This window comes from Pleurodeles waltl, chromosome 5 (genome assembly GCF_031143425.1).
Source record: "Pleurodeles waltl isolate 20211129_DDA chromosome 5, aPleWal1.hap1.20221129, whole genome shotgun sequence".
Classification (NCBI taxonomy): domain Eukaryota; kingdom Metazoa; phylum Chordata; class Amphibia; order Caudata; family Salamandridae; genus Pleurodeles; species Pleurodeles waltl.
The window spans coordinates 375,738,734-375,763,104 of NC_090444.1; positions in this window are offsets into that span (position 1 = coordinate 375,738,734).

The following is a 24,371-nucleotide window of genomic DNA, read 5'->3' on the forward strand; positions in this document are numbered from 1 at the left end:
AAACTAATTGCTAAATTAGTACAAAAAGATACTCCCAGCATCCAAAAAAATGAGACCCAGGGAGGTGGTGGTCCCCGGGGTAGCAAGAGGGGGCCAGGAGGTCCCCGCTTATTTTTAAAAAAAGCACCTGGGACTTGGCCCACCTGGGGGCATGAGACTAAGAAGTGCGGCAGCTCACACTCTGTTTTTTGGGGGATTTTACAAGCAGATTCACCGTGTCTCCACTCATAAAATTTTTAAAAAAAGCTTTTTAGCCATCAGAGCTAAGGGGTTAAGGTGTCGTGTCTTGGCCCCCTTTGTTTATTTATTATTTTTTTTTTTTTTGGGACTCGGCCGAAGCCAAGTCCCAAGATGGCTGACAACACTTCAACAGCTTCTGTTGTTGAAGTGTTATCAGCCAATCAGATCTCAGCACAAGATCGTTAGGAGTCGTGAACCCTTCATGTCCCTAAATATACAAATTTGTTTCCCCCTTAATTTCTCAAATCTACTGAACAGAGTTACATCAAACAAAAAAGCGCTGTCTCCAGACCAGGACCTACCTTCCTTCTTGCCAAATTTGGTGTAATTCCGTCCAGTAGCTTTTGTGCTACCGCTGTTCAAAATCCCTATGGAAAAATGAATGGGGAAAATGTGTTTTGGGGCCCTCCTTTTATCTCGCCTCCCCCCACCCCAACGGATCACCTGAAACTTTCCAGGCATCAGCTGAAGGTACTGGCAATATTTTTTTAAAAGTTTTGTGAAGATTTATCAAGCGTTGCCAAAGATATAGGCCAGTAAAAATACGCTTTTTTATAGAAACGTGGTCCTGCCTATAACTACCCAGTGGTGAATGTTTCTCTTTGGGTACAAAATATAAATATATATATATATATATATATTTATATTTTGTACCTTATATACATTATATATCATTTATAGATAGATAGATAGTTTGAAGCTATATACAGATATATGTTATACATATAAATATTATTTACATTAAATTTAATTTAACTATATTATTACTTACAGTATGTTTGTAGTTTACATACAAAGTATGTAATTTCTATAGTTTTATTGACAACACTATATTTTTGTAGATGATAATTTCTTGTACAACCAGCCTCGACTCAGACCAATTTTATATGCGCTGAACACAGACTGTCAAACAGGTAATTGATCACTTCAATGGGGTCAGGTTCCCAGTCTGAAAAGCAAAAAATGTCAAAGGGGGTGATGGGGATAAAGTCCCCTGCCCTTTCAAGTCTCTGAGCGTCCACAAGTCTCACGACTATGGATGGAGACTATGGGAACTATTGATGGTTCCGGTGCCAGTGCACCAGCCTCATGCACCTCTGCTCAATTTACTTATAAAGATCTATAGGCCTGATTTAGATGTTGGAGGTAATGGGTTCGCCACCACTTTTTTGATGGAAGCCTGGTCCACCGGCTTGTCAGTCCACCGGCCAGATTTAGATGTTAGTTGTCCCATAGACTATAAAGCGCCCATGTCCTGTCGACTCCGCAAAGGATTGCCATCTGCCACAACAGCATCATAGGAAAAAGCAGCTGATGACGGGACTCCTACCACACTCACCGCCGTGCAGATTTAGATGTGCCTTTCCGGCAAGCAAAATGTGGCGGTCTGACCTCCATTTCTCACTTGGTGGATTTGGGGGGAGGAAGGGGTGAAAACTCACCTTTGTTTTCCATTCCACTTTCAGTTCCAGCTGTACACGAGTGGACAACCTCCTGTGCTGCTACCACCAGACTACTGAAAAAATACGACCCCTACCCCATCACTGGACAGAAAAGTAGGGAACCTGCATTGACTGTGTACATTGGGGGGGCACCACACATGAGCTCAGGACCACTGCAGACATATACGTCACAGTAATTGTTTTTAAATTACTGTGACATACGTATGTTGGGGAAACAATTGTGTCACAAAATGGATGGGGACACACTGGTACACAGCACATATCGCACACATATGCAAATGCCATTTTGCTGTCAGTATTCATTGCCAAATGAATGCTGGCACCACAATGATGGTACAATCACCTCTGTCAACTCTGTCTACATGTACACATTGCAAGAGGGCCTGTACCTGTCATGCTGTGCTTCAAGTTGTGTCTGTGAGATTTTACGTGTATGTGTGTGTGCAATGTGATTGGCTGGTTGAGGTGGAGGGAGCTGGAGTGCGTGATGTGGTTGTGTCAGTATGTGTGCCACTTGCATATGGCATTGATGTTGTTGTGTATGTTGTGTTGTGTGCTGTGTTGCTGCGTGCAACATTCAGGTGAGCGTTGTTGTGTCATGATGTGTGTTTTTGTGATGTTGTGTGAGTATGTTTGTGGATAAGTGTGTAGTTGTGTTGGTTATTGTGGTTGTGTTGTATGTGAATGCAGTGTTAATAGTGTGTGTATGATGTGTCATGTATGTACATCAATGTGTGTTTGCGGCATGTACGTGTTGTGTTGTGGTGGAATGGCAATGAAAACTAGTGTGTATGTGGTATGCTGTCTTGTGTGATGCTGGGAGACACATATGGCAAAGGTACAGTGTGCGACTTACCTCTATTCCATAGCCAATCCCATTGCCTGATATCTAGCGACGGCCTCCCTCCATCAGCAGACCACCATCAGTACACAGCCTGCAGAACTGTAACATCTAAATATGGGGGCCAGAAAACTATCGACTTGACGGTCTTCTCAGGTCTCCCACAGCAGCGCTTTGATCTAAATCAGGCCCTATGTCTCAAGAACCACAAGTCATAGTTCAATTGCTATGCCTTAGTGCCCACTAGACCATGGAATGATTCCAAACAAAGTGAAAAGAAATTAGTACCTAGGAGAGGACGAGGTTCAAATTCTTATATCTTTGCAATCATACAACAGATTTGGATGTGGTCTGTAAGCTATTTATTAGTGCTGTCACATCCCACTACCTCACAACTGTCCCCAAGCCAATGAGGGATATGAGGAGATCCTCAAGGTTCCATATTGGAAACTGAAGGTGGGAGCAGGTTACTCAAATATGGAAAGGGGCAGCAGTCAATCAGACTCTATTGCTAGAAACCATTTTTCTTCAACTGTTTGGTGGACATCTCTGTCTGGGTTTCTGACACGTTGTCGTCATTAAACTGGCCAGTATTTCTCTTCAGAACTATCCAAAGGTTGAGTGCACAAGATCTATTGGGAATGACTTTCCCAGGCTTTTCTTATTTTACCAAATAAGTCCTGATACATTTAGTTAAAATGCAAGCTTTCCAGAATGATCAATGTCAATCCTAAATTGCTTCAGGCTGAATGGGAAAGAGGGGGTCTTCTGTACTATTAAGGAAGTGAAGAGGGGAACAGCTAAAGAAGAAAAACGGCTTTCTCTCCAGGAAGCTTGCCACCTGAAAGAAATTTAAAAGTGTGTATTGGTTTAAGGCTGCTTGGGAGTCAGCATGGACATTAACTGATAGGAAAAATGTGAAAATCTCTTAAATCTTTGTTTATGACAGTTTTAGTTCCTAAAATTTGAAGCCTTATGTCTCCTCACAAAAATATCATTTCTGGCGATATTGGGTTCCGGAAGAACTGAGAAGTAAGAACTACCGATAAAATACCCACGTTAAAGCAATTTGACATAACCTATGTGTCAAGCTCAGGTCTTCTGACACATTCTTCTTGAAGTCTTTTAGTTAAAAAATAAGGCCTTCTGCCGTATATTTTCATTAATGAGTCTAGAAAGGTAACAAGTTAAAGAGAAGAAAAGTAGACAGATAGAAGAAATCTTCAGCTCTTCCAGGAAAAAGCAGCAGTCAAAAACTTCTAATAATACGTCCTAATAAAAACAGGCAGATGGATTCATTGTAGCAGAAGCTGGAAAAAATTATTAGCTTTCTGAAGCATTAAACGAGTTACAGCGCAGTTGTGACACAAAAAGAAGTCTGACCAGTTCCCTTTTATACTCTTAAGTAGAGTTGACCTGGTGCAGGAAACTGAGAAAAAACAGCAAGTAATATCATGTCATAATGGCTCGGGAAAGTCAAAATGAAACATATGATAAAGTAAATAAACTTTCTAAGGACAAATCTTGCCTGGAGCATTAGTAAACCAAAAGGAAAGGATGTTGCCTCTCCACGAACTAAATTACGCTTGTCTAATCAATATCAAGAAAATGTTCAATTGTACCTGGCTCAACGTTCCATGCAGAGACCCTGACTGTCAACCAGGCGCACCACCAAGAAGATTCTCAGCAAAATAACTCGGTTAACCACAGAAGGACCTAAGATGTGCAAGGCAGCTGACAGACCCTGTCCCAGTGCTGCCAAGCTGATCAGTTTGCCCAATCCTAATGCTACACGTCAGAACACCATCCTAGATGTTAAGAGTCTGTGTTGAAGAATGAAGACCTTAACCTACATGCCCCAGTCTGTGATTAGACCCAACGACCCAAAATTAAGATTCTTAACAATATGCTCATGAGTTCATATGTTAAACGTGGTTCTGTTGCAGTATGGTCCAGCCGTATCTGAGCAGAAAGTAAATTCATACAATGGAGCCCAGTTCACCTATCTATTTGGCTGGAAATACGTGATACTGTTTCTCAGTAAATGGCTCCTGCTAACCGAACAATATGAATTCCATATGGAGCCCTTCTCTCCACATGAATTATCCAGATAGTTATTGTTTAATAATCTCGATGACCATGGCTCCAAATGAATTTAGTTCTTCAAAAAACATGTGACAAGTATTGTAGAAAAGACCTGTTTGAACAGAAATGTCTCTATCATAGTATATAGGAGTGTTTCCCTGCTATGAGTGCCTAGCTGCAAGTATGTCTGATGTTTTACATTTTATTTTGTCCCAGGAGTTATCCACATGTAAGCATGTGTGCAGAGGCCCAGGCATGTCCATGAGTATGTGCCGTCCTGGACACGTACTTTGACCTTTTTCTCTGTGTCACTAAGGTTGAAGTCTACTGGCTCACATGTGTAAAATGTTGCTTTTATGTATATGCTTAGACCATTAGACCATTTTGCTGATGTACTGTGTCCATGTGTTTTGAGTGTGCCAGAGAACTGGAAGCCAGTCTGTGAATAGGTCAAAGTAATGGAGGCCAGAAGGATGCATTTTGGATACCCCTGGCCTACACTAGAAGAAGGGTGAGGATTGTGCTCCCAGACAAACTGTATCTCCTGCATTCCTGCTGCTGGAAGAGGAGGGCCTAACATTGAAGTGAGGATGGTGGCAATAGAGCTACCCTTAGAAATTCTAAGCAGCCTTTTGGTTAGCAAGGAGCTGCTGCTCAGTCTTCCTGAGCATTACCATTTTGTGGATAGTAGTGTTGAGGGATGGAACTGCACACTATGGGCCTGATTCTAACTTTGGAGGACGGTGTTAAACCGTCCCAAAAGTGGCGGATATACCACCTACCGTATTACGAGTTCCATAGGATATAATGGACTCGTAATACGGTAGGTGGTATATCCGCCACTTTTGGGACGGTTTAACACCGTCCTCCAAAGTTAGAATCAGGCCCTATGTTTTGAAAATTGTGGAAGTTTAAGTTTTAATGTTAGGCTGATAGCCAGGTATAGAAACCTCAGACTTCTTTTTTCCTGTGTTGTGTGTGCTCCAAGATGGAGATAACCCTAGGGCTACCCGCTGTGAGAAGCACCAATTTACACCAAAGGTGCGTCAGTCTGAAGAACAGCCTTGTCGCGTAGGCTCTCATTATTCTAATGAGTCTACTGGATTTTGAGCGGCAGAATCGCGCGCAGTGTGGGAGATTGAGTCTAACCCACTGCAGGTGACACCTGTCGTTCCAACCCGGGGTTTGCTCCGGCCAACTAGCAGTGCCTCATCTCCACCCAAGGGCAGAGATGTGTGCAACTACTGTGGGGCCAGTCAGAACATTGGCCTCCAAGACTGAGGTCCACTGCTAAATGGGACCCACACCTAACACTTGAGTGGCCGTGTCAGCTCCACACAAACTTTGCTGTGTACACAGGAGGGCCACCGCTGGTACAGTGCAGCAAATGAGAATGTGTATATTGTCACCCATCCCAATGACACAAACCGAGCACATCTAACTATGGATTCACATAAATTGCATCTTAGCCTGTTTCACACTGCTTTTGATTTCTCAAAGGAGACTGGAGCTAGAGCTAAACGGGGCTACCTGGGAGAGACTGAAAAAGGCAAGAGGGAGAGTATAGCATCTTCAGGGGATCGCACATAGGAGCACTAACTTGTGAGATCATTGAACTATGAAATATTTAGAGCAATTGTTTAATTAAAGTACTTTCTTGAAAAGAGAAGCTCTGGTCTAGATACTAAGATTATTGCATCTGTTGTTGACTGTTTGGTGCTGATGTAGAGGACTTCCACACTACCTCCCTGAGACGCCTATGACAGCCCACTCTCACTTCCTTCAGAGGGGGTTTTACTTGCCTCTGTTTACAGAGCCATAACAGGGTAGGTAAACGACCTCATCCACCACTGTTGAAACCCAATAACCCCTGTCTGCCTTGTGGAGTCCTTAACGAGGTTTGGCAGGACCTTCCTTGCAGAGAACGTGGGCTATCGACTTATTGGCACTTCCTCTGTCTGGATTTATACTTGAGTGACGTTTTTCCCTGACAGCCCTCTCCTTTTCATGTACTAAATAGACTTTGTTCAGGCTTCTTCCAACTAAAAAAACTCTCTACCTCCTGGACAGCAACTAAAGTATTGTCAGCGTGGGAATCACCTACAGCATCTGGCTGGGTTTTAACTTATGGAAACAACTGTGCAATTATGGCAGTTTTATTCTGCATCAATCTTACCAAAATAACAATGCAAAAAGGTGCTTGAACCATTTTTTTTAGGTTGAGCGCACAAGCGCTTAGACCTGTTGTCATCTATCTGTGGGCTTTTAACGACGCCGACCGCACTCCCATCACTATCAATCGTTCGTGGGCTTACCTTTCAAAAATACTTTGTTGAGTAAATGCTTTATGTTTGTCCCTCCTTGGGGCGATTTGGTAAATGCTTCACGTTTGTCCCTTCTTGGGGCAATTTGATTACTACGTTGGACACCAACCCTGTTACATCGATAATTGCACTTCTGCTGACACGTTTGACTGCGAGCTAACTTTTTGTTTCCTTTTGCGTATATCCTACATGTTCACACTCATGGTGGCCGTGGCACTTTGAATCGGCTCGCTAATGTCAACTGTTTTACTTTTCATTTTCAATTTAAGTGTTTAGAAAAGTACAGTTAGGAATTTACAACGTTAACAGCTCTAACTCGACCAATCGCGAGACCCATTGCATTGCAAATGCTTGTTTCACATTGCAACATGTGATTACTTCAATGGAACATAACATCAAAAGGTGCATGCAGCTCAATTCACATTACTTTTAGGCTTCATAACCTTGTTCCTTTCAGGCATGTTAACTGCAATGCATTATGTTATTTAGAGTCTTATTAAAATGTATTTCTCAAATGTTGCTTCATTTTTTTTAAGTCAAATTGTTTATTATTTTTCAAGATATCTCTAGACACCAGTTGTTCCTTGTTAAGTAATCTCATCCGAGAAACATAATCGTTTTGCCGTGTCTTGGTGTGCTTCTCCACACAGTTGCTTGGTGAAGTAAAAGAACGCGGCCAGTACTAAGCCATGTATTTCACATCCAAATGGGACGTCAAGAGCAAGTTCGTGTTACGCTACTTAATACTATTCTCATTTGTAAAGCACCAGTCATGATTTCAGTGGTATAGAAGTGCATTTTGTATATCTGATCTGAGAAGGCTATCAATCGAACTATGGAAAATGTCATTCGATCGTGTGTGCCTTTTTGTTCATGTTTGCTTGTACGTGGATAGCTTGTACAGTGTTAAGTTTCAAAGTACTTTGTGTTAGCGTGTAAGTGCAGTTATATTGATTTAGGGAGGTTTTATTAGGCGTGGCGTGTCGTGTGCATAGTGAAAGTGTCTAAGGACTTCTTTTTTTCTTGATCTGGGGGTCCATCTTTCCACAGTAAGAGTACTTTGATTTCTTTACAACTCCGGTAGTTAAACCATGATACAATGTAGTTCATTTGAAGGTGTGGCATGTTTATTCTAAATGGAAAAATGTCTTACTCGTGTACATGTGAGAATTTGAAACAGTTTACTCTCTGATGCACTGTACAGGAACACTGTAGACTTCAGTAATGAAAGAACACATTCAATAATTATTTTGTTAATGCATGATGTACAAAGTTTGTGAAATGTAAGCAAAAGGCTTCTCTCACATATGTTCTGGCCCAGCTCTGCAGCCATCCTTCATTGCGTGCTCTGATCCACCACCAGCCCTCAGGCAAAGTCTCATCTGGGGCGCCTGGAACCTGCCATATGCACGGCCAAGTCCCTCCTACTCTCAGACCGCCTCTGGGGAACACTGGTCGTGCACTACCGCCCTCGAGTCCGCTGTTCTTTATGCCTCCCACACTGTTTCCTGCCACATCTCAAGCACCTTAGGGGAGGGAGGAGTACAGACTAATAACTCCCTGCTGCAAACTATCCCACCCATGGGACATCCGGAAGCTAGAAATGGCTCCTGCTGCTGGTCAGGCATATGTGTCTTGCCATAGGCGAAGCAGGTCGAAGTCAGAAAATCAGTTCCACCAACGGCAAACCTTCCACTTCCTCACTAGTTTGTCAAGTAAATACTTCACACTCTCCCGTTCCCTCCATGGTAGACTAGTCAGTTGTCACTGGAGAATTAATTATTATTTTTTTAGACGGAGATCTGGAAATGTTAATTTAAATGTTAATATTAATTGTGAGGATCACATGGATATGAACTTTGAAAAATACCATAGACTACTTATACATTTCCTCTCTCCTTTAATGAAAATCCTACAAAGGACATTTCAAATGCGTTTTGCTCCAAACACTTCAAAGGCAAACCCTTTGATTCTGTTAACTAATCACATTTCTCAGAACGAGAACAATTACTTAGCTTACCTAACAAAGCGATGTGATATCTGTATCTAATGCCTTACTTTAAATGTGAAATTCAAATATTTGCTTGGAATCATTAAAGTAATGCAGAGGTTGTATGCTACTGTATGAAATGGCTGATGCTTGCATTGTGCCTGAACAGATACCACAATCATTGCATAGAAATAGACTCAATAGAACATTTTAACTGCATTGCCACATAAATCACTGTACTTCAATGTACTCGGATTCTGACTGGCTAGCCAATTATTTACCTGCTGTTTCTTTGGAACTTTTTTTTTGGTGAGGTTGGATACCTTTTGGTACACAATATAAAACCAATATTTTTAGAAAATAGAATGTATTCATCTGGGGAACGCACCTGAAAATATATTTTAGGAGCTACAATTCATTGTTGACTACTATCTTACTAGATATGTGCACATTATTCATAGTTGTCATTAGCAACAAGTTTGGGTCTGGATATCCTTCCTTCGAAATACAAAATTAAAAGTTTCTATTTTAGTTTAGAGACATTGGCGGTGATTCTAACCGCGGCGGGCGGCGGTCGCCGCCCGCCATGCGGTTACCGCCAAATGACCGCACCGCGGTCACAAGACCGCGGCGGCCATTCTGGCTTTCCCGCTGTGCTGGCGGGCGACCGCCAAAAGGCCGCCCGCCAGCACAGCGGGAAAGAACCAGCAACGATGAAGCCGGCTCCGAATGGAGCCGGCGGAGTTGCTGGAGTGCGACGGGTGCAGTAGCACCCGTCGCGAATTTCAGTGTCTGCTAGGCAGACACTGAAATTCTTTTTGGGGCCCTCTTACGGGGGCCCCTGCAGTGCCCATGCCATTGGCATGGGCACTGCAGGGGCCCCCAGGGGCCCGCGGCACCCCCTACCGCCATCCTGTTCCTGGCGGGAGACCCGCCAGGAACAGGATGGCGGTAGGGGGTGTCAGAATCCCCATGGCGGCGGAGCGCACTCCGCCGCCATGGAGGATTCTCAAGGGCAGCGGAAAGTCCATTTCTGGCCGCGGCTGAACCGCCGCGGTCAGAATGCCCAGCGGTGCACCGCCAGCCTGTTGGCGGTGCTACCGCGGGCATTCGCCCTGGCGGTTTTCACCGCCAGGGTTAGAATGACCACCATAATATTGTTTGTCTGTCTTAGTTTGTGTAATAATAAATGGCAGTTTTTTCTTACTTCTATCACCGCTTTACAGTTAATATTCTTTTACCTCCTTTTGTTCTCCCCAGAGGTCTTCAGATGGTAGGAAGCAGTCTGCTTCTTACAAAAAGAATACTGTTGGTTTTTACGTATTTGATGTAGGAGAGGAAGCTTACAGCAGTTCTAGTCTTTAAATAAAAAGTACTCCTGATTCACTTCCACAAGATCATGGTAGCTGTGTGATGTGTGTTTTTAGGTTTATATTATGTTATAATTCTGTTTAAACGACAAGCCCAAACCCATAATAAATACATTTAGCAGAGTTACATGGCTGTCCAATAAAGGCATTTAAATCTTGCAAAGTATTGATCATAATCCTGATAAGTTGGTTTAGCAGCTCCTTTACAACCAAGGGGGCAGCCAGGCTGGTTGAGGCAGCTCTACTTACCTAACGGAGGATGCCTGCCACATCTAGAGATCCCCGCCTGTCTGGCGGGAAAATGAAATGAAACTGCATACCGTGATGTGGTGGATTGACTTTCATCACTGGTGAATGCTGAGGCAAACGCACTTCATTAATCTCATTAAGAATTCTCTGAACATACTTGAAACTGCTAGTGAGTGCACACCTTAAGAAACTCACTGTAAAAGAGGTTGCAGGATCATTACAATCTGCCATATGGCCGTCCGCTGGTGCTGTGTGATGTGGGTGAGCAGAAAACATGGTCTATCATTTACCTGTGAAGATGCCTGAATCATCACAAAACAGGACCGTGATTATGCGTGATGTTCGGCATGAAAAACGTGTGCGGCTTCTTGTTATGCTGTTAACATATGATCTCTAACATCATGCTACTGGTTAGTGGAGACAAGTGAGCACAGCTATCTTAGTTACAGTAGGAGACAGTAGCTTTATAGGGGTAAAGACATAAATGTAGCAGAGAAGTTAGGATATGTCAATGAAGAGCAGCAGATCTCAGTACAGCAGAGTAGATTTGAGTAATCATAAAGTTAGATTAACTTAAAGTTTTGACACTAGTGGGTACGTTTTTTCTAAATTCATAATTTTGGGTGACAATATTGAAAACTAATGATGTTGTAATGACACAAATGTTGAATTAATAATATTGGAGTTGAAACACGTTTAAAATGATGTGCAGAAGTTTGTTTAATCATTTAAGTTAGTTGTGACACATTTTCAGAAAATCGCCACATCAGTTAACATGGATGCTGTATTGAAGTTGCTCATCTCACTTCTGCTTTTCCTCTTCCCATCCCGTTTCCCTAGGTATCTTCTTTCCCCCTCAGTTCTGGAGAGCAAACGCAAGCTGATGTAATAATAGTTTTCCCTATGAGCGTGTATTGTGACTGAACTTTTTAGTTTACTGAACTGTTACAAGTGCTCAAGGTCCTTCCCCTTTAGTTTCCGTTGCTGGGCGTAGCACTCTTCATCTGGCGTCCAGTACACTTTTCAGAAATGTTGCATATTAGTTGAACTTCCTATGGTAACGTGACACTGAAGATGCTCAACTCTTTCTTAGAAAATGGGATTATGCTAACATATAACGCTAACATGTACTGTTATTGACATGGTTTTCTCGTATTTGCTAGAAGAAATGATAGATGGGGTTATACCATACTGAATCTGTGTTTTAGGTAATTATCTATGGAGGAATTGTGTATAAAAATGACTTGCTTCTGGGGGTGTGCCAGTTTTTGATGATTTTAATGGACTTTCCATTCCACTAGAGCTGTTACCCGATTTACTATGAGCTTGCCGTTCAATTGGAATTTATGAATAATTCTGATTTCTGACTAAGTACTCTGTTTTTTGAGCAAAATGAATTCTATCTTTTTCTCTGAACCATTTGATTCTTGCATTTTGTAATAAATCCCTTTAACTGTTTCCTGATCTAGAACTCAGTTATTGAGTGGTCCAAATTAATTATTTGCAACTCTACTATAGTAATTTTGGGGTTAATGTTGAGGAGGATGCCTTTAGTGCAAGAACTACCGCAGAGTAGGCAGCCTCTGAGTCCTAGAAGTGGAAGCTCCACATTCCTAAATTTGCACATGTATTAAAAGAAGCACTGCCGCTGGATGAACCGTGGATATGTTCATTTATGCTGTCAAGAATGTTCATCATATTGTTATTTTAGATTGTTATTAGTAGCTGCTTGTTTTAAGTAGTCATTTTAATTTCTTGTTTTAGGTAATAACTTGAGATCATTTTATTAACAGGGATAACGATGGTCGTGGCAAGTATAGCCTCAACCACCTCTTTTCTTATTAGAAGCAGGAGGACCATTGTTACTTTGGAAGCAAGGGGATAAGCTTTTTGACTTATTTTAGTAGCCTTGGATGGCAAACGTTTTCTCTTGGTGTGAAGCAAAGTGTATTTCTTCATCATGTAGGCTTAGGAGGAAGGAATATTTCTGACAGTTTTGAAGAACGTGGGCATGAATACCCAAAGGACATGTTTGAAATGTCAATGAAGTTGAAAAACACTTTTAATACCACAGTAATGTTGTATTAGAGACATACGTTTTCTGTCATGTGCAAGTGCAACAAAAAGAGAGGGTAATTTTGCTAGGAATCTAAGAAAAATGGCACATGCACACAATTTTATTAATGTAATAAAATCAGGGCACTCACAAGGGACCAATTAGTGTCGTTCACCAATAATCCCATAGCTCATGGCAAATTATTGGCAACACCCCCCTCACTTTAAGGAAGTAAATGCAATCGTTGAGAGCATAGACTACTCATCAGCATGAATGAAAGAAATAAGAAGGGGAAATAATGGTGAAGCAGAAGTTCCCGGAGTAAATGATTCCAGAGACAGTTTATCTGTACTACTGATAATTATTACAATGGGGACCATTAAGGTGAGAAAAAGAACAAGAAACAGAAGAAAAAAAGTAAAAGAAGAGAAAGAGAAAACATGGAAAAGGTGAAAACCAAGAAAGAGATGAAGAAAGGCAACACCAAGAGCAAACAACAGGCTACCATTTCTACTACAAAGCACCTTTACATTAGCCTGCAACAATGTTACTTACCAATCATTTACACTGTCATAATACAATACCAACAGATGCAGACTAAAGTATTTCCCCAAATACACAGTAACACAACAGTACACTATCACAAACATGCCTCACAAGTACCTGACTTACTTAAATATAGTGTGACTAAAGTCAAGCATATATACATGCACAACACTATCAACGCAGGCAGCAACACAGCATTCACATAACATGTATCACTAAGAAATCAGCATCAGGTGCATTGGATTTGCATGTCATTTTAACCCTCTCCCCTAGCATTCCCTTTTTAAGTAGGACTCACAATTGCAGAATATATGATCCTATAATTAATGAATGTTGTATGTTAAACACGGAGATGGGGATAACTGTACTTTTAACTCCAACACTCTAGCTGGGGAAATTATGGTGAGTAACATCAGGAAGAATTTCATAGGTACTGCACAATAAAACCCCACACTGTAATCATAAACCCTTGAGCCTTCCACATGAAATACGGATGAACAGGCATGCATGTCCATTTACAAACACCATTGGTTACACTAGCACCAATATCATTATGTACACTAGCACCAGTACCATGAGATGTAGCAACATATAGATTACTCTGGAAAAGCTACCTCAGATGCTTCTTATTAGAGTCTAGGTCACCAAATGCAGCTTGGACTCGTAGGTGGTCATTATGACTTCGGTAGACGATTTACACCGTCCACTGAAGTCCCGATAGGCAGGTTCCCGCTAGTGCAACTGCCTCCCCGTGGGCCCCATTACGGGTTTCTTGCTGAGTCAGCGGGGGGAACAGAGTTTCCGCTCGCTGGCCCAGCACGAAACGGTCTACAGTATTGTCTTCGGCTTGTAATCGAGCCAGCGGCAATGCTGTAGTGCACAGGGTGCACCAGCACCAGTCAAGATGTTCACTGTCTGCAAAGCAGACAGTGAACTTCGTGATGGGGCTGGCCAGGGCGGCCCCTGCACTGCCTATACCTGCGTCCCCCTGCACCCTATTTCCACCAGACGTTTAATTACGGTGCTACCGATATGAAACCACTGGCCGAGAGGGGAGTCTCAATACCCAGGGCAGTGCTGCTGGATTAGGACAGCCAGTCTGTCCTGTGGCGGTAGAGTGCGGTGCTTGCAGTCCCACCATAGTGCTACCACCATGCTGTGAAGCTAGCTGTCTCTTGCAACATCTCCATTGGGTGCTCCAATCCTTCACAACTTAACTGCCATGACAGAAGTACATCAGAAGGTGTTCGAGGTGAGTAGATGGAAGTACCAGAGATTTAACTGCTCAGCATCTGTGATGCTGTAGTCTAACAGACTCTCATGTTTAGGTTTTTTGAGTGACTTGCAGAGGAGATAGGTGCATGACCATTTCTGTTATCAGATAACACATTTTGAACAGGCCCAAAATCAGATAGATAATGCTGGGCAAGCTGCTTACCACATGTTGTTAGAATACACTACACTGTATTCTGGATCCATCAAGAGTGAAGAACTCTCTCATTTCTCACAGCAAACAACCTTGACCACATACAGCAAGAATGTGAGGGCCTGTAGTAGAGAAGGTGATAGAGGAATAAGATAAAAGACAAAGCCAAGACACCAGACACCACCACTCTGACTCGTACCTCTATTGGACACTGATGTCTGCAAGTTGAAGTGGGCATCTGAAGACAATAGTAGATGCCTTAGTAATCTGCCATGAAAGTTTAAGATCTATAGACAACAGTGAAAAGGATATACCTTAACTCTATCTCTAAGTAACCCAGTCTCTGTGTTCTGGCACAACACTTGTTTTTGCCAATACTGAAACATAACAGGAGAAGAGTTCCTTTGTATATGTTTTCAACACTTCTCCCCTGTGAGAAACTACACCAAGTTTCACAACTGTCCACTCTCTGGTAAAAAGAAGTTTAGTTTCATCTTGACTCTTGTGCCACTTACATGTAGTCATATCTGCTTATCATGTGTAAACATTATCTTTACTTGATAATTCTTCCTTTTCCTTCAAAAGGCTCAAAATGAAAACTTTAAATGCATCAAAAAAGTGCTTAGCAATCTCAAAGTCAAATGTTCAAAATGGTTCAAAGTTCTTTTCTCAATTACTTAATTTTTGGAATGATCCTCTGCATTCCAAAACTCTTCACCAACAAACTCTCAAAGAAGCAAAATGAAAACCTGAATCCAAGGTTAATATACTTAATTATCCACTGCCATCTCTAAGCTTTTCAAGAGTTCAAGGACCACAGAGGTTTGCAGTTCATCGTGAAGGTGCCTGTCACATACTGCATTCTCCACAGATGTGAGACTCACACCAGGAAGTGACAATCTTTGTGATCACTGTGGACCTTTTCTTCTATGAACTCAATGTAAGAAGGTTTGCCCAAGCAGGGTTGCACCCTCTGCCTAACCTAGCCATAAGCAGTGATCCAAGCCTCCTGATAGACCTCCTGACACATATAACCATTGTGAGACTATGTAGAGAAAGCATACTTTGACTGGTACAAGCTGGATCCTTCAATAGTTCCATCATGCCCAGTGCACCGAATGTCACACAAGATTTTAATACCACATCCAGCAACTACATGCTATGAATGACTTTACACATTGGCTCTGTGTGTCATATAGGAGCCCAGAACCAATCAAAACTATTAATATTGTGAGCTGCAAGTGATGTATTTTGCAAGGGCTGGTGCAACTCTTATTATTCAAATATGTGGATCACATCCAAAGTACTGTCCCAGTCTTTGTCTGTTGAAAGCCATAAACTCACAATCAATCATCTATTAACTTGTGCCTTTTGAATTGCCCTCGACTGGAAATGGTACATCCTTGACTGAGTCCCTTTCTTTTTGGTTATTCCTGTGTAAATCATCATTCATAATTTTTGCACTGGAGGCATTTTTGCACAAATGCAATTCCTTATGGGTGGGATTTTTTGAAATGTAGAAATAAACAGGTCCTCAAGTGCATGTTCATACTCTTGCAGAAACCTTCCTGTGCAGATGATTAGAGAAAAACATAAAATAAATGGCAAAAATGGCAAAAAAGGCCTAGAATGTGACTGAGTGTATCTGTAATTTTAAGTCATTCAAAGAATGCTTCAATCACTGTCAATATGTCGAAGAAAGTGTAAATAACAAAACTGAGTAGAACTGGTCTGGGTAAAGTGTCAAAGGTGTAGGTGTTCAGTAAATGTGGTAGAGAGTATTACAACTATATACGCTGTCCAAAGAAGTAACAACTTAGCCACAACCCATAAGTAAAATTGTAATCGAATGATCTGTTTTTATAACAATGTGCCCCAATTTAATGGGTCTGCTGTGAGATTGGACAAACCCCTCTACAGAAGAAAAGGGAAGCAAAGCTTTCCCAACAGCCCTATATGTTGCTAACCACTTTGTTTTGATTTGTGTTTTTATGTCGTGGGCTTTTTATGCTGAGAATTTGTTCCCCCATTTTTAATTGATTTAAAACTCGATGGCAAGATTGATGGCAAAATTGATTTGCAATCTCTCCACCAGGAGCTCTGTGTTGGCCGGTCTAAATTCCCTTCGTTGGTTACCACTCTTTATTAGACCCTTTGAAAGCTACTTTCTCATGTACACTAAGCACTGTATGAAAGAGGGCCAGCAAATCTACATGGTACACTTATTATTCACAAGCCACTGCATCCCCTTCAATCTGCTAGTCAGGTTTTGATACACTGTAGGCATGTTAAGAGATCTAGAATGTGCGGCCGCTCCTTTAATTATTTGGTGGCTTTACATTGGAACACCCTTCCTACGCTCCACTTCTGATCTTCAGACTTTTCGTAGGATGCTGAAGACGTGGTTTTCCACTCACTGATTGTATTTTGAGACATATGGAGTAAGGTTGGATTGTTGTCTAGGGCCAGGATATCCCTTCAGGGATGAATGTGCACTATTTCAACGCTACAACGAAAGCTAATATTTAAAACAACTAAATAATTAATTACAAAAACAAGGTCACTCACGTAATATATATTGGATCAATCCACAAACAACAATGAAACATAGAGAATTACCTAGAAAATAAAGAGATATCTGACACATATAAGTGTGTTTCTAGTGCAACATTTTACATAATGCCAGTACCTGCAAAAATGTATTGGATTTACAAGACAGATCCATTATTAAATCTTTTAACCACATTTTCCAACCCAATCCAAGAGAAAAATGCATTGAAACATTTCTTCACAATGTGTAATTAAAAATGTCCATCCTATATCCAAGACACACTCAAAGTTTGGAGAAAGCTTAAATCAGTAAGGCCATCAATTGGCAACAGTGTGATATTATAAACACTCAATATTACATCTTTATATACCTACAACAAGGACAAGGAGGCAATTGAGCATGAAACGCTTATGAAAGACGGACTGTGGATTATAAAATCTTTCTTTTGCAAAACTTACATTTTACACCACATTACAACTACTTTAAAATACAAGTAATAGTACATACAAATGCCTGGGACTGCAATGTGGTCATCATAAGTCCTTGCATTTTCTTTTAATTTGTCAATTGAAAGAGAAATACATGTACATCAGTGAACCGTTATATAGGTGTATAGACATTATTTTTATCTACCACAAATTCCACACTTTTACAAAGCATTAAAAGGTTCAGTACTACCTTTGCAACACTATAAAGAAGGTATCTGTTAACTGCTGGGATGTGAAAAGTTATGAACAAAGGGCCAGCTGTATGTAGTTTTGGGTTTGCAAATTTCTAATAGTGAATCTTAGCAATTTGCTATTAGGACATTGCAAACTGGGATGTATAATAGTGTGTTTTACACTGTTTGCAATTCCCAATGGGGTCGCAAATGACCTACCTCATCAGTATTTAAGAGGTAGGTCACAATTTACGACCTCATTGGGAATGGTCACTCACACAGGAATAGTAGCCTGCTGGGGATAGCAAACCACCATGTCTGTGGCCGCTTTTTAAAGAAAGCAGTTTCTTTCAACTCATTTTCCTTAAAGGAAAACCGGATGCATTTCTAACAAAAAGATTAAAAGTTGTCTTTTCATTTTTTCAGAGTAGGCGGCGGTCCGTGGGATCACTACATGCGCTGAATAATTATTTTTGCTTCCGTTCATAAAGGGAAAGGGTTGCTGTGGGGACTCCTTCCCATCTGCGAATGGGTTACCACAAACTTGAAGTTGGTGGAAACTGTGATTGTTTTGCGACCGCATTCATGGTCACAAAAAAATCTTACATCTCCCTACAACTCGCTATGAGGAAGGGATGCTCTTGGCACGCCGCTTCCCAATAGCAACTTGCAAACCTATTTTGTGAGTTGGTAACAGGTTACTGACTCACAGAATAGGAATGCTACATGGGGAAAAGCCTTTTTCCAGTCGCAAATGGCCCGATGTGACGTTTGTGACCGGTAAAAGGCTTTCATATATCTAGCCCATAATCACATCCAGAAAACAACAACATACATACAAAATAGGGACTGCAACAGCTTATTGCACTGCAGCAGCTTTTACAATTAGAGTCTAAAAGATCATCATATTCTCGTAACATTTGTGTATCAAAAGAATGCTCTTGAATAATAGGGAGTATGAAAAAGAAAAGGAGAAAATGTTTATTAAATTTGCGAGAATGGGATACACACCACCAGTATTTAGAAAAGTGAAAGAAAAAATGCAACCTATAGCAAGAGTATGTTTTGTTAATAAGTGTAAACAACTAAATAAGAGAATTTTTTATTTTGAAAACTACAACAAACAGGACACATGTCAACTATATCAAAGGCACTGAATATGGAATTAAAAAATATATTTAACACATAACTCATCCTCACCACCAACTTTCTCACAACTTGTGAAACTGACTGACTGAAATGTATTTGCTGACGAAGGAGATAAACAAAGAATCAATAAAAAAGGCACAAGCCAATGTTTGAATGCCTCAATTTGTAAGAAAATCTTGAAAAAATAAAAAGTCCAACACCCTTATACCTGTGAGAGTACCCAGCTTAAATCTATTTAAACAAGAATGTTCAAAACTTGCATATGCTCTTTGAAATGAACATATGTTCTTCTAGGTACAAGCAAGACTAAATAACACATAATATTTGCGCCAGCAAACACAAAGTTAGCATTCATATCAAGAACACAAAATCATGGGTAGGAGCATTGCAACACACTGGAATATCCTTTAACCAAGATAAGATATGAAGCATTGGACATTGTACAATTTTTGAAAGTGGGGATGATCAGAGCAGATATTTATTGCAGGCAGAAAAGTACTGAATGGGGATATTAGATATGGTTGACCGGGGTGGGGGGGCACTTAATGAATATAATGACCTTTCATGTTTATTGTAAATGTTTTTTTTTTTTTTTTTACATTTTCATGACCTTCTTTTATTGGAATACTTTGTAAGAGCTACAATAGAAATAGTAAACAGGCACACTCCAGCTAGTAAGTGACATAAGATTAAACCATTATCTAATGGGAAAAAGAACCGAACTCTGACAATTTGGTGTGTAAATGTCACAGAGTGATAAAGAAATTAAAACTTAGTAGGTTAAGTATTTTACTTTTGAGGTCATTGGTATATAAGAGGTGAGTCAAAAGTTATGTTGGTTGCAATTGTTTATATCATTTTGTCTAGATTTGTAAACCTTGATTTGGAAAAGAGTCACTTTTACAACTCAAACAAGTGTGTACTAATTAAGTGGATTTATATATGAATTTGATTAAAATAGGAATTATTGGGATTTATCAGTAAAAGAAAAATTAATGAATTTTAATTTTGAATAACCAATTACATTTTCGGATTCCATTTGTTTGTTCATATTGTTCAAGTTGTTTGGATTAACCTGTACTCACTATGTGGTCTAGGGATCTAACATTCAATAACAGAACTGATTTATTTCCGCTACTGAACAAGACTATTGTGTTTTGAACTGTGATTAACTTTACCAAGGACTTAAAACGAAGGAGTGCAATTGGGATTTCCACCCACATATTAATATGCTTTTTCCTCCATTAAAGTAAAAATCAAGTGTTTGATTATCCTTGCTAGAGTACCAGCCTGCAGGACGTTGGTCAGGTGGTATGGCAACAGTGCTTCATAATAAGCATATGCTTCGTCTGTCTCTCAAGTTAGGCACAAGTTCCTGCAGTAACATTTGAAAAACATTAACATATTCTGTATGTATTTTTCTCAAATCGCAAGAAATGATACGTAAAATTCTAATATAAAGTAAAATCCAACTAAAACAAAATATTTTGATCAGTAATTAAATCACCCATTGCCCCTGGGGGCTACAGTGGTACTGCCCGAAGATTTCTTTCTTTACTGCACAATGGAGAACTAATCTGTAGTGATCCATTACCCCAGTCTAATGATGAGTTTACTTATATAAATCTGTTCCATAAATGTAAAACTATGTCATATAAAAAATCATTTGCACACTCACAACATGAGCAAAAATAAACTCAAGCAGAATATTGCCAACAAAAGGACACAGACCCTAGTACTTATTTTTTCTGAAACCTAGGCCCTCATTACGACCCTGGTGGTCATGATACCGCCAGGGTCACGGTGGAGGTCGGACCACCGCCAAATCAACGGTCCGTCCTCCACATTATGTCCCTGGCGGAGCCGCCATGGTCCGACCACCGGCATTCTACATACTGCAACATTGCCACAGGCTCGGCTACGAGGCGACGTCAATGTTGCCTATTTCCTCCCGCTGGCCCAGTGGAAAACTCATAATAGGCCCAGCAGGCGGGAAACCTGAGTGGCAGTTTTCTGTCCTAAAGAGTTTGACGGAGGCTGCCCGCCAAACTCAAAATGAGGCCCCTAATTTCATTCCAGAGACACCAGTTTAACTACTAAATTTCTTGTTCATCAGACTTTATTGCAATGAATCTTCTCTTGTGCCAGTAGAGCTTGATGAAGGAAAAGATAGGCACACGTGCAAAAATACTCTCACTGAGACATAACCATTCGCCCAAAAGCACTGTTCCCCCAATCTCCCACAAAAGACTGGCACAATGAAAAAAGGGAGGTGTATCTCCATCAATACGAATTAAAAAATCAAAATAAATGTTGTGTCATTTGAAATATACTACCAGAGCTAGATGAGATTTCATTGTGTTTCAACACATAAGGATTGGAACCCCATCCCTTTCGGCCTACAGACATAGGGTGTGAAGGGTGGTTGATTGGTGTGATCCTGTGTGTCTACCACACAATGAGCTCAATTCCTGATAAAAATAATTGCTTTTTCTTTCATTTCTAAATGTTATGGTAGTACCTGTCATAAGAACATATCTTTTTCTAATTCTGTTTCCCTTGACCTTTTGGAGAAAGGAAACAAAAAAATTACATTCATTCTGTTGCCAGGGCCTTGGCTTTGTCAGACTGGAATATGTAAGTGCCAAATAAAAATTGAAAAAGGTTTTAGGACTGGTGTTATGAAATTCACCATAGCTGACCTATGTGTACTCTTTAATTTAAAGTGGCTGAGTTATTCGAGCATTTGTTGCATGTGCTGGCCACAGTCCAATCATTTTTCTGCCTATAATGGGGCGCAGTGGGTGCACTGGGCCGTGTTACATAAAGTGAGCACTGCGAGTGCTGATTTAAGAAATAATCTCTGCCACACTTTTGGGCTCACAGGTTGGTTAATTAAATAGTTAAAAAGCTGGAAGAATGGCACTTTAGCACTTTGGACAGTTGTAAATGGTTATCATAGGACTTTTAAAAGCATCAGCTGCTTGTGGCTGGAAATGTAACTGCATTTGTTGACAACATCTAAAGTAAACAACGGAGCACCAGACAATAACATAGACAAAGCAACATAACAAAGAAAAACATCAGTGCACAACAAAACAATCAAAACAGTATGCAACATAACACTGCAACTAGAGAACACCACAACATCATGAAGCACAAATACACAGCAAGAGCCAACTGATAACAGAACACATGGCCTCCACAACAGAATTCCACACAACAAGTATGCACACACTTTATTGTTACTCATTACCACCTCCAAGAACCTGCTATCACAGTAGATGGCTAGAGCTGTTTGCACCTAACTTATTTACCTCCAAGGATATGAAACAGCAACACACAAAAATGTTTTGCAATTCCACCACTATGTCTATGCCTGGAGTCGTGATGTAGGTGATTCCAGAGTATACTACAGCATCATATTGTGGTAACACAGCAAACAAATACAGCAGAAGCCAAATAACAACATAATACATGGCCTCCACAACAAAATTCAACACAACAAATATGCACACAATTTATTGTTACTCATTACCGCCTCCAGGAACCTGCTATCACAGTAAATGGTATGAGGTATTTGTACCAAACTTATTTACCACCAAGGAAATGAAATAGCGACACACAAAAATTATTTTGTAATTCAACCATGATGCCTATGCCTGAGGTGATGATGTAGGTGGTTGCAAGAAGACAAATTGATAGGGATGGTAAATTAACGAGTGAGAGCTGCTGGGTGAAAGACATTTTTTATGACTTCATGTTCAAGGTCGGAAAGGTTCCATTCCGTAAAATAAGTACAGGAGGTACCCAACAGGGGCTGTTCCTGCTAAAGGGTGGGGGAGAGTCGCCCTGCCTGTATCAGGCGAAACAGGTACATAAAAATAATGGTCATACTCATTACCACTTTATTACAGGTGCACAAGTATCAGAGACTGGGGTGGGGGGGGGGCTGATGGCAGCAGCAGGATCACAATGACTGGTGAAGCTGACAGCCAGTGCAGAGTGCACATGTCAGATTGGCAAGCTTTCTTGGAACGGCCATCCCAACATGCGCACGTCAGCCCGCAGGAATCCCAGAGGTACTAAACTGTCAGGGGATTACAGGCACAGGCACCTAGCCTTCAAAGCAGCACTAGGTTAGTGTAGGAGGCTGGACTGGCTTGTAGTGAGTACCAAGGGGTACTTGCACCTTGCACCAGGCCCAGTTATCCCTTATTAGTGTATAGGGTGTCTAGCAGCTTAGGCTGATAGATAATGGTAGCTTAGCAGAGCAGTTTAGGCTGAACTAGGAGACGTGTGAAGCTACTACAGTACCACTTAGTGTCATATGCACAATATCATAAGAAAACACAATACACAGTTATACTAAAAATAAAGGTACTTTATTTTTATGACAATATGCCAAAGTATCTTAGAGTGTACCCTCAGTGAGAGGATAGGAAATATACACAAGATATATATACACAATAGCAAAAATATGCAGTATAGTCTTAGAAAACAGTGCAAACAATGTATAGTTACAATAGGATGCAATGGGGAAACATAGGGATAGGGGCGACACAAACCATATACTCCAAAAGTGGAATGCGAACCACAAATGGACCCCAAACCTATGTGACCTTGTAGAGGGTCGCTGGGACTATTAGAAAATAGTGAGAGTTAGAAAAATAACCCTCCCCAAGACCCTGAAAAGTGAGAGCAAAGTGCACTAAAGTTCCCCTAAGGACAAAACAGTCGTGTTAGAGGAATAATGCAGGAAAGACACAAACCAGCAATGCAACAACTGTGGATTTCCAATCTAGGGTACCTGTGGAACAAGGGGACCAAGTCCAAAAGTCACAAGCAAGTCGGAGATGGGCAGATGCCCAGGAAATGCCAGCTGCGGGTGCAAAGAAGCTTCGACTGGACAGAAGAAGCTGAGGTTTCTGCAGGAACGAAAAGGGCTAGAGACTTCCCCTTTGGTGGACGGATCCCTCTCGCCTTGGAGAGTCGTGCAGAAGTGTTTTCCCGCCGGAAGGACGCCAACAAGCCTTGCTACACGCAAATCGTGCGTTTGGCGTTTTTGGACGCTGCTGGGGCCCAGGAGGGACCAGGAGGTCGCAAATTGGACCTGCAAAGAGAGGGGACGTCGAGGAAGACAAAGAGCCCTCACTAAAGCAGGTAGCACCCGGAGAAGTGCCAGAAACAGGCACTACAAGGATGCGTGAAACGGTGCTTGCCGAAGTTGCACAAAGGAGTCCCACGTCGCCGGAGACCAACTTAGAAAGTCGTGCAATGCAGGTTAGAGTGCCGTGGACCCAGGCTTGGCTGTGCACAAAGGATTTCCACCGGAAGTGCACAGGGGCCGGAGTAGCTGCAAAGTCCCGGTTCCCAGCAATGCAGCCCAGCGAGGTGAGGCAAGGACTTACCTCCACCAA